The sequence below is a fragment of the Artibeus jamaicensis genome, unplaced genomic scaffold (genome assembly GCF_021234435.1).
Source record: "Artibeus jamaicensis isolate MK-2021 breed Jamaican fruit bat unplaced genomic scaffold, CSHL_Jam_final contig_387, whole genome shotgun sequence".
NCBI lineage: Eukaryota > Metazoa > Chordata > Mammalia > Chiroptera > Phyllostomidae > Artibeus > Artibeus jamaicensis.
In genome coordinates this window covers 43,187,417-43,196,091 of record NW_026521812.1, presented here as the reverse complement: position 1 = coordinate 43,196,091, position 8,675 = coordinate 43,187,417, and positions in this window count along the sequence as shown.

Genomic DNA, 8,675 nt, shown 5'->3' with positions numbered 1-8,675 from the left:
TTTCCACATTAGTCAAATGTTTTTCCTCAGCAACTTTTTCTTCAGGCTGATCAGGGTAGGAAGAGAAATCAACAGTCCTGAACTCCCATATACTCAGGGGATCTACACACTTCGTCTTTGCTTGGTTATAAACAGAAAAATATATGTCTCCCTTTGGATAGTCATGGGCTTTGATGTTGTAAATAAAATGCATGTTTCACTCTTCTGATGTACCCTGGAATTTCCCCGGTTCACTCCAGTTTTCCACTGCACTGGCTGGATCTTACATATCATGCCTTCTGTATTTTCAGATACTTACCTGCGAAGCGCAATTTCTGTAAAAATCTAGAAAATTAATTTTAGTAAAGCTAGTGCCCATCAGTTTAAATATCACCCCAGGTCTTTAAAAAATACCACTACAAAGAGCTTCACCCACTGCCTGAGCCATGTCGCCTTTCTTCCGTGTGCTGCTGACAGAGCCGTCCCGTAAAAGTTGTGGCAGCGACAGGTCTGGTGCACTTTGTGGGCTCTTCTCTCTCAGCCTGTCGGGCTGGGGCCCTGCCCCACCCTGGCTCCCACCAGCCCACACAACCTCAAAGATGTAGTTATGATGTCCATCCAGTCCCTGGCCCAGACTCTGCCCCAAAGCCTTCAGCAACAGGATCAGTCCCTCCCTGGCCATATCCTCCATCCCCCATACCACTCCTCAGGAGCAGGCAGGGGCTCTGTATCTCCTCCAGGGACCCAGGATTTCTCACACAAATTCAACTCAGACCCTTCTTCCTGTCTGCAGGGACTCTGATCAAAAGCACCTCTATGATCAAGTCCATTATGTCTCAATATGATAACGACAATTAAAAAAATTGGAAAGTTGTTGTGTCTTAAAAAGTCTTACTTTTAAGAGGTGTGTCTTCTTGTAAAATACTATTTCATATTTCAGGAGCTAATTTAAAACTTTCTTGCTTTTCTTTTTGTCTTGTTCTTCCCCACTCTAGTCCCAACCCCCTACTCCTCCACTCTCTCCCACCTTAATACACCCTTTTCCTACTTTGTAAAAAAGTGTAAAAACAAGCAACATTATAACAATCTTCAGCTTCCCCAAGGCAAAGAATGCTCTCCAGAATAGTGCAGAGGAAATGCAAGAGAGCATAGCTACAGTTTAAAAAGTTATCCCCTCACAATACCCAACCGATCAGCAACTCATTTGAGCTGCCTGGCATCTACTGCCTTGCTGCCCCCCCCCCCCAACTTCTTTTTTCTGAAACCATTCCTGGCATTCTCTTCACTTTCCAGTCTTTCTCTCTCTAAATCACTGCCCTCTTTTCTCTGCCCCTTACTCTAGGGATTGGGACTTTATTGGTGCCTGAACTTTTCTTCTCATCTCTAAACAGAATTCTCACTTCTACTTTAATTTTTACTATTTTGACTTCATTTTCATCACCTCCATCTCCATAAATGCTTCTGCAGTTTCAAATATATATTTTAATTTTTAAAGTCTTCTGATTATTTCTTCACCCAAGTGCTGCTGGAACACAGTAGATATTTAATGCTGTGACCCAGGAAGTCTTGGAATCTACGTCATGAACATAAATTTTGATCTGAAGCCCTAAGAAAGAAGAGTCCCTTCGCCAGAAGAAACTGCTACCATCAAAATGGAAAAGCCAGGAGTAGCCATAGACCCCAGGCAAAAAATATTCCGGTGAGAGAGACAGACAGACAGACAGACAGAGACAGCAGTACCTAACATCAACAACAGGCTATTTCTCAGGTTAAGGCAAGCAGCTAGCATTTTGCAGAGCAGAGTGAAGGAAAAACCTCTGTAAAAACTGCACTTAATGTGAACAGCTATCATTTGCATATCCATTGACTGGAGGCAATTTGCAACTCATAAGGACCCTGAGAGGACAGGAAAAAAGACAAATTCCACCAATATTTATTGAGTGTTTTACCCTGTGTTGGGCAGAATGCAAAGTATTTTACAGCATTATCTTAATTTTCACATCAACCCTATAAAATTGAATTATTTTAGCAACCTCACAGAAGACGAAACTGAGGTTGAGAGGTTAAGTAAATTGGCCATAATCACACAATATATATGTGACGGAATCCAGGTGGTTTAAGTACAAAGCCTGATTGCTTGGCCCAGAATCACGTGAGACAAGAAGTAGTTATTGGACATAAGGAGCATTCGGACAATACAAGGAAAGGAGCCATCCAAAACCCTTCTCTTGGAATTCTGTCTAAGAATGATCATTCAATATTTGGTAAGAAAAGAACATGATGTTGACATCAGAATCCATGTATATATATATATATATACACACACACACGTGTGTGTGTGTGTGAGACAAATGGCCATATTTAAGGTTTAAAAATGAACAGTAAAATATATGTCACTTTCTTTACAGAGGGTAGACTCAAATTCTGACTGCATTATATTTATGCCTTCTTAAAATTATGTTAAAGTACCCCTCTAACTATTGTCAACAATAGATATATAAATATTTCAGTCAATACTCCAGTAGCAAGAATGGAAAAACAGATAAAAAAAGAAGGATAGTCCTCTTGTGATAGACTTGCATCTTAAATAGTGTTATAATTTGGTGCGTTAATTAATACTCTTTATTTTATATTGGCATCTATAACACCATTCTATGCTATTTTGAAAAGAGATAAAAGCTTCTTGCCTTTAATCATTTTAAATCATATGCTAATATTTGCTCTTGTTCAGACATGATATTTTTTAATCCTCTGTGTATTCTTTGCAAAGCAGTCTAGTGTCTGAGAAATTATTTGTTATTGAAAGATCATAATCAAAAAGAGCAATCATTTCATGTTATAATTCATAACTACAGTTCTTCATTCATAATCCTATTAATTCTTTTGGCCTACTTTCTCTTTTGTAAATATTTATACTCCAAAGCATTAGCACATGTAACTAAATAAATACCATTTGATCCTGTCTTCTTGTGGCTGATTAGAAAGTGTGACGACACAATCACACTGTAAACTCCTTGATCCTACCTCTTGTTAATGGTCTCTGGCGCAGTGCTGGGTACAATGAAAGATTCCCAGTAAATATTTTACAGAATTTGGCTACCTCCAGAATTAATGCTAATAACAATAACTAATAATAGACATTTCTGGAGCGAAAGTAACAATTTATGTGTTTGGCATTGTGCTGGGTTTCAAATTACTTTTCTCATGTAAGCCTCATAACAGCCCATTATTGCTACTTTACAAATGAACTACAGTTTAGAGTGGTCGCCTACCCGACCCCAGATCACATATCCAGTACGCATAAAAGCCAGATTCGGTCCCAGTAGACGTGATTCCAAGGCCCATCACTCAAATAGTCCACCATAGTTTCCTCTCGCCACCCTTTCTACAAAGTTGCCAGGTAACCTTTTAACTTCACCATCTCTTTCCACATTTCCTTAGAAGGCATATATTTACTAATTTTATTCCCCAAAACCCCTCCAATTCTCATCCCTGACCCCGAAAGGAAATATCAGCACTTACCATGTATGCTCATTATTATGGTTCTTCTCCGTGGTGTGCTGGTAAGCACTTAACAGTTGATTCAGATTGTGGGGTGTGAGAGGACCCCTGACTTGTATGTAGCGTTTGTCTGATTTCATGCAATAAATTCTGCTACCATGGATGAGTTCCATGAACCCAGATGGTGTTCAAGATGATGCCCCTGAACCCAGAATGGAAAAGAGTTGTGTACCACTGACTTCATGCACCTGGAACCCATGAACTCAGGCATACCACCAGCTTCTCCACCTATCCACTAGGGTGAAGCTGGAAAAAAGGAATAAAAAAATCCTTCCTGTTAGAATTAGCTTTGGATGAGTAGGACATGCTAACACCTGTTTTAAAGACTCACACACAGTGCATGAGTTAAACTAAGTTTTTTTTGTTCTTCACAAACAGTGGTTCTCAAACTATGGCCTCCAGACCAGCCTGAGAACTTGTTACAAATGAAGATTCTGCCTCTCCTCCTTACCGCCACCAGATCTGGTGAATCAGAAATTTGGTGGTGATGGGGGGTGGGGATGAGAGATTCCTGTTTTAATGAGTCTCCAGGTGATTCTGATGCTCAAGTTTGAGAACCACTGTCCTGAATTTCAAAGTCTTTCTTCCATGTCACCCACAAGGTACAAAATTCAAAGTAGAGAAAGATTAACAAGGGGAACCCAAGTTTAGTTTTAATAGGGGAAAACGCAGTCATGGTCATATGTCTGTCAAGTGACTGGGTAACACAGGTTGCAGAGAAGAAACCTCTCACTGACTTAGCACTTCTCCAGTTACCACTGACACCTGAGTCAGAAGGGCGGGGCGAACCAACCGGCAGAGGATCTCTCCAAAACAGAGAAGAAACTCACTCACTTTTGGAAACTCATCCCAGAAGCAGTCTTCAGAGGAGCCAGGACAAATTGGATCCACCTGGAAAGCCTCACGCTTCAGTGTAAAATGGGAGGAGCTCTGCACTTTACAGAAGTGAGAAAAAACACAAGCTTTTTACCTAAACACCACCTGGGTTTTCCCTGTGTTTACTTGGGGGCACTATTTTTCCACCTGCCTCAGTAGTTCACCTGCATCATATTCTCCTAGAGGGCTTGTTAAAACACAGATTGCTAACTTCTCTCCCTCCCCAACTCCCCACCAAATCCAGTTCCTGAAGCTGTAGGTCTGGGGTGGGGCCCGTAAATGTGTACTTGTAACGAGTTCCCAGTAATGCTGCTGCTGGTCTGGGAACCACACTCAGAACTACTGGCCGTTTTTTAATTGGGTTCGATGTCCTCCTAGAGTGGAGTCATGTACGTTCTTTGTACATTTTGGAGATTAAACCTTTGTCTGAGGTATCATTGGCAAATATGTTTTCCCATACGGTTGGTTGTCTTTTTAATTTAATACTGTTTTCTTTGGCCATGCAGAAGCTTTTTATTTTGATGAGATCCCATTTGTTTATTCTTTCCTTTATATTCCTTGCTCTAGGGGACATATTGGTAAAAATGTTGCTGTGTGGAATATCTGAGATTTTCTTGCCGATGTTCTCCTCTAGGACTTTAATGGTGTCACGGCTTATATTTAAGTCTTTTATCCACCTTGAATTCATTTTGGTGTATGGTGTAAGTTGGTGCTCAAGTTTCATTTTTTTGCACGTAGCTGTCCAGTTCTCCCAACACCATTTGCTGAAGAGGCTATCTTTACTCCATTTTATGTTGCTGCCCCCTTTGTCGAATATTAATTGACTGTAGAGAGTTGGGTTGATTTCTGGGCTCTCTGTTCTGTTCCATTGGTCTATGTGCCTGTTTTTAGGCCAGTACCAGGCTGTTTTGATTACAGTGGCCTTGTAATACAGTTTGATATCAGGTATTGTGATCCCTCCTACTTTGTTCTTCTTTCTCAAAAGAGCAGCTGCTATTCGGGCTCGTTTATGATTCCATATAAATTTTTGAAGTGTTTGTTCTATGTCTGTGAAATATGCCATTGGTACTTTAATAGGTATTGCATTGAATCTGTATATTGCTTTGGGTAGTATGGACATTTTGATGATGTTAATTCTTCCAATCCATGAACAAGGTATATGTTTCCATTTGTTTGTGTCTTCCTTGATTTCTTTCTTCAGTGCTGTGTAGTTTTCTGCATATAGGTCTTTTACCTCCTTGGTTAGGTTTATTCCCAGATATTTTATTTTTCTTTTTGCTATCTCAAATGGAATTTTTTCCTTGATTTCTGCTTCTGCTGATTCATTGTTCGTATATAAAAATGCCTTTGACTTGAACAGACACTTCTCCAAAGAGGACATATAGAATATCCAGAGACACATGAAGAGGTGCTCAATATCGTTAGCTATCAGAGAGATGCAAATTAAAACCACAATGAGACACCACTTTACACCAGTCAGGGTGGCTATCATAAACAAAGCAACAAACAACAAATGTTGGAGAGGTTGTGGGGAAAAGGGGTCCTTAGTTCACTGTTGGTGGGATTGCAGACTGGTACAACCATTATGGAAAACAGTGTGGAATTTTCTCAGAAAAATAAAAATCGACCTGCCTTTTGACCCAGCAATTCCGCTGCTAGGATTATATCCCAAGAATCCTAAAACATCAATTTCAAAGAACCTATGCACCACAATGTTCATAGCAGCACAATTTACAATAGCCAAGAGTTGGAAGCAACCTAGGTGCCCGTCAGTAAATGAATGGATCAAAAAATTGTGGTACATATACACAGTGGAATTCTATGCAGCAGAGAGAAAGAAGGAGCTACTACCCTTTGCAACAACATGGATGGAACTGGAAAGCATTATGCTGAGTGAAATAGGCCAGGCATTGAAGGACAAATACCATATGATCTCACCTTTAACAGGAAGCTAAATAACAAAACAAACAAGCAAACAGAATAAAAACAAAGACACCGAAATAGAGAACAAGTGGGCAGTGACCAGAGGGGAGAGGGAAGGGAATTTAAGGGGGGAAAAGGGGAGGGATTTTGAGGAACAAGTATGAAAGACACAAGGATGAGGACTGGGGGGGGGGAATGGGAGGGAGGTGGGGAGATGGGGCGGAGGGGGGCTGGGATGGGAGAAACTGACAAAAAAAAAACCTGTACTTGAAAAATAACTAAATAAATTGAAAAAAAAAAAAAGAACTACTGGCCCGACCGACTGCTCTAAGTTCTCTCCTGCTCTGCATGTGGTTCTAGAATTGCAAAGGGGCTGCTGGATTTCCCTCACGGCTGGCCTCCAGCAGTGTTAAGTGAGGAGATGTGTACAGTGAAATCGGAGAGAGCAAAGCTCTCCTTTCAGTAGGGGCATCACTGCAAAACAGAAACACAGTTTAATCAGAGCCATGATTGGCACATTACATAAGGATTTTCATTTACTCTGCTGCATCTCTACTTGGAAGAGGCTTTCCTGCAGACAGTTTTAAAGGAAAATTTTTATAATTAAAGAATACTTTGTAAGTGTAATCAATTTTGGCTTATGGGAAGCCTTTTCTAGAAATCAAAATGCATACTGGCATCAACATACAAATATTCCAGAAACAAACATTATGCATTTTACAAGGTATTCATTAATATTCTAATATACTATTTCTAGCTTCTCCTTCAGCAGTAAGCTAATACTTCTTTTGTGAAGACTCCGTATTCCTATTGCTGACATGACCGAGAGGCAGCAAAGTACTCACTACAAGCTTCTTCTGCCTTCTGCTCCTTACCATATAAATACCCAAATGGCATTCATTAAGTTTGCAGATGATGTCAAGCTAGAAAAGAAATTACCCAAAAGGAGAGAGAAAAATTTAAATGTAGCATGACCTTGATAATTTGTAACAAAGGAGAAAAAAAACCTAACAAACATTATCTGGACAAGCACTCACTGAAAGATAAAATCCAAACTACAAAATAAAAGGAAGGTTGATCTACATGCAAATTTTCCACTTATTTGCTCATTTATTCAGCAATTACTTATTGAGCACCTATTATGTGGTTGGCTATGGCCAGGAGTGGTGTGCATAGCAGACAGTGTCCTCACTCAGGGAGCTCGCAGACCAGAGTGGGGAGAGGCTTCAAACAAGCCAATAAACAAATGACTTCATTTTTAATCGTGACGGGTGCTTTGAAGGGGAAGAAGGAACTGCTTAGGTAGAGTGTGAGGGAGCTTCCCTTAGGAGGTGACATGAGCTAGGACATGAAGGATGAGAAGCAGTCAGCCTGGCGCAGCAGCCTGTGTTAGGCACAGGGGACTGCTCCAGGCTGGGACAATGTCCCGTGGTAATTTCCTGGGCAGAAAAGGTCTCGGTGCATTTTAGGAACTGATAAACCAGTCTGGCCTGAGCAGAGTGAACAAGAGGGAGTTGCGGGGAGAGATGGGGTGGGAGAGAAGGCATTCAGGTAAACATGCATTGGTAGCATAATAATATTTTAGAGCAGGGATCAGCAAACTTTTCCTATAAAGGGCCAGATGATAAATATTTTAGGCTTTTCTGGGCCATAAGTTCTTTGCCACAGTACTCAATTGTCCAGTTGTAGCAAGAAAGCAGCCATAGACAATAGTTAATTGAATGCATGTGGCCAAATTCCAATAAAACTTTATTTATAAAAACTGGCAGTGTAGATGGACTTGGCCTGCAAGTCAAATTCTTTCAGTCACCAAGCCTTGAAAGAATAAAAACAGCTTAGAGGCTGTACTAGGAAACATAAGTAGGAGCAGGAAATTCATCTTTTAAATGTATCAGCATTAGTCAGACCATCACTCAATAAAATGACCCCCTTGAACTCCACACTTAAGAGGGTTATGTTAAAACACACATAGATTGTAAAATAGTGGTGATTTTAGCTTTGGAAATCTTTGACCAATGGAAAAGCGTCAAGAGTTGGCTTATTCAACTTGAGCAATAGAGAAAAGTTAATAAAATAGTTTTCATGTGCTTCAAGTGTTATTTTTGTGAGGATGTGCCCAAATACTTTCAATTGTTCACTGAGTGGAAGGACGAGGAATCAACGGGAAGGGAAAAAGGAAATATGAGGAGGAAAAGGAACTGGGAGACAGTAACGGCCGTGCGAGGGGAAAACGTGTGACCAACGGTCACCGCTGGCTCCTCACCTGTCTCAGTGAGGACAAGTCTGCTCAGCAGGAAAGGAATGTTTTAATCGATGCGTCTTAGACATCACCTAGT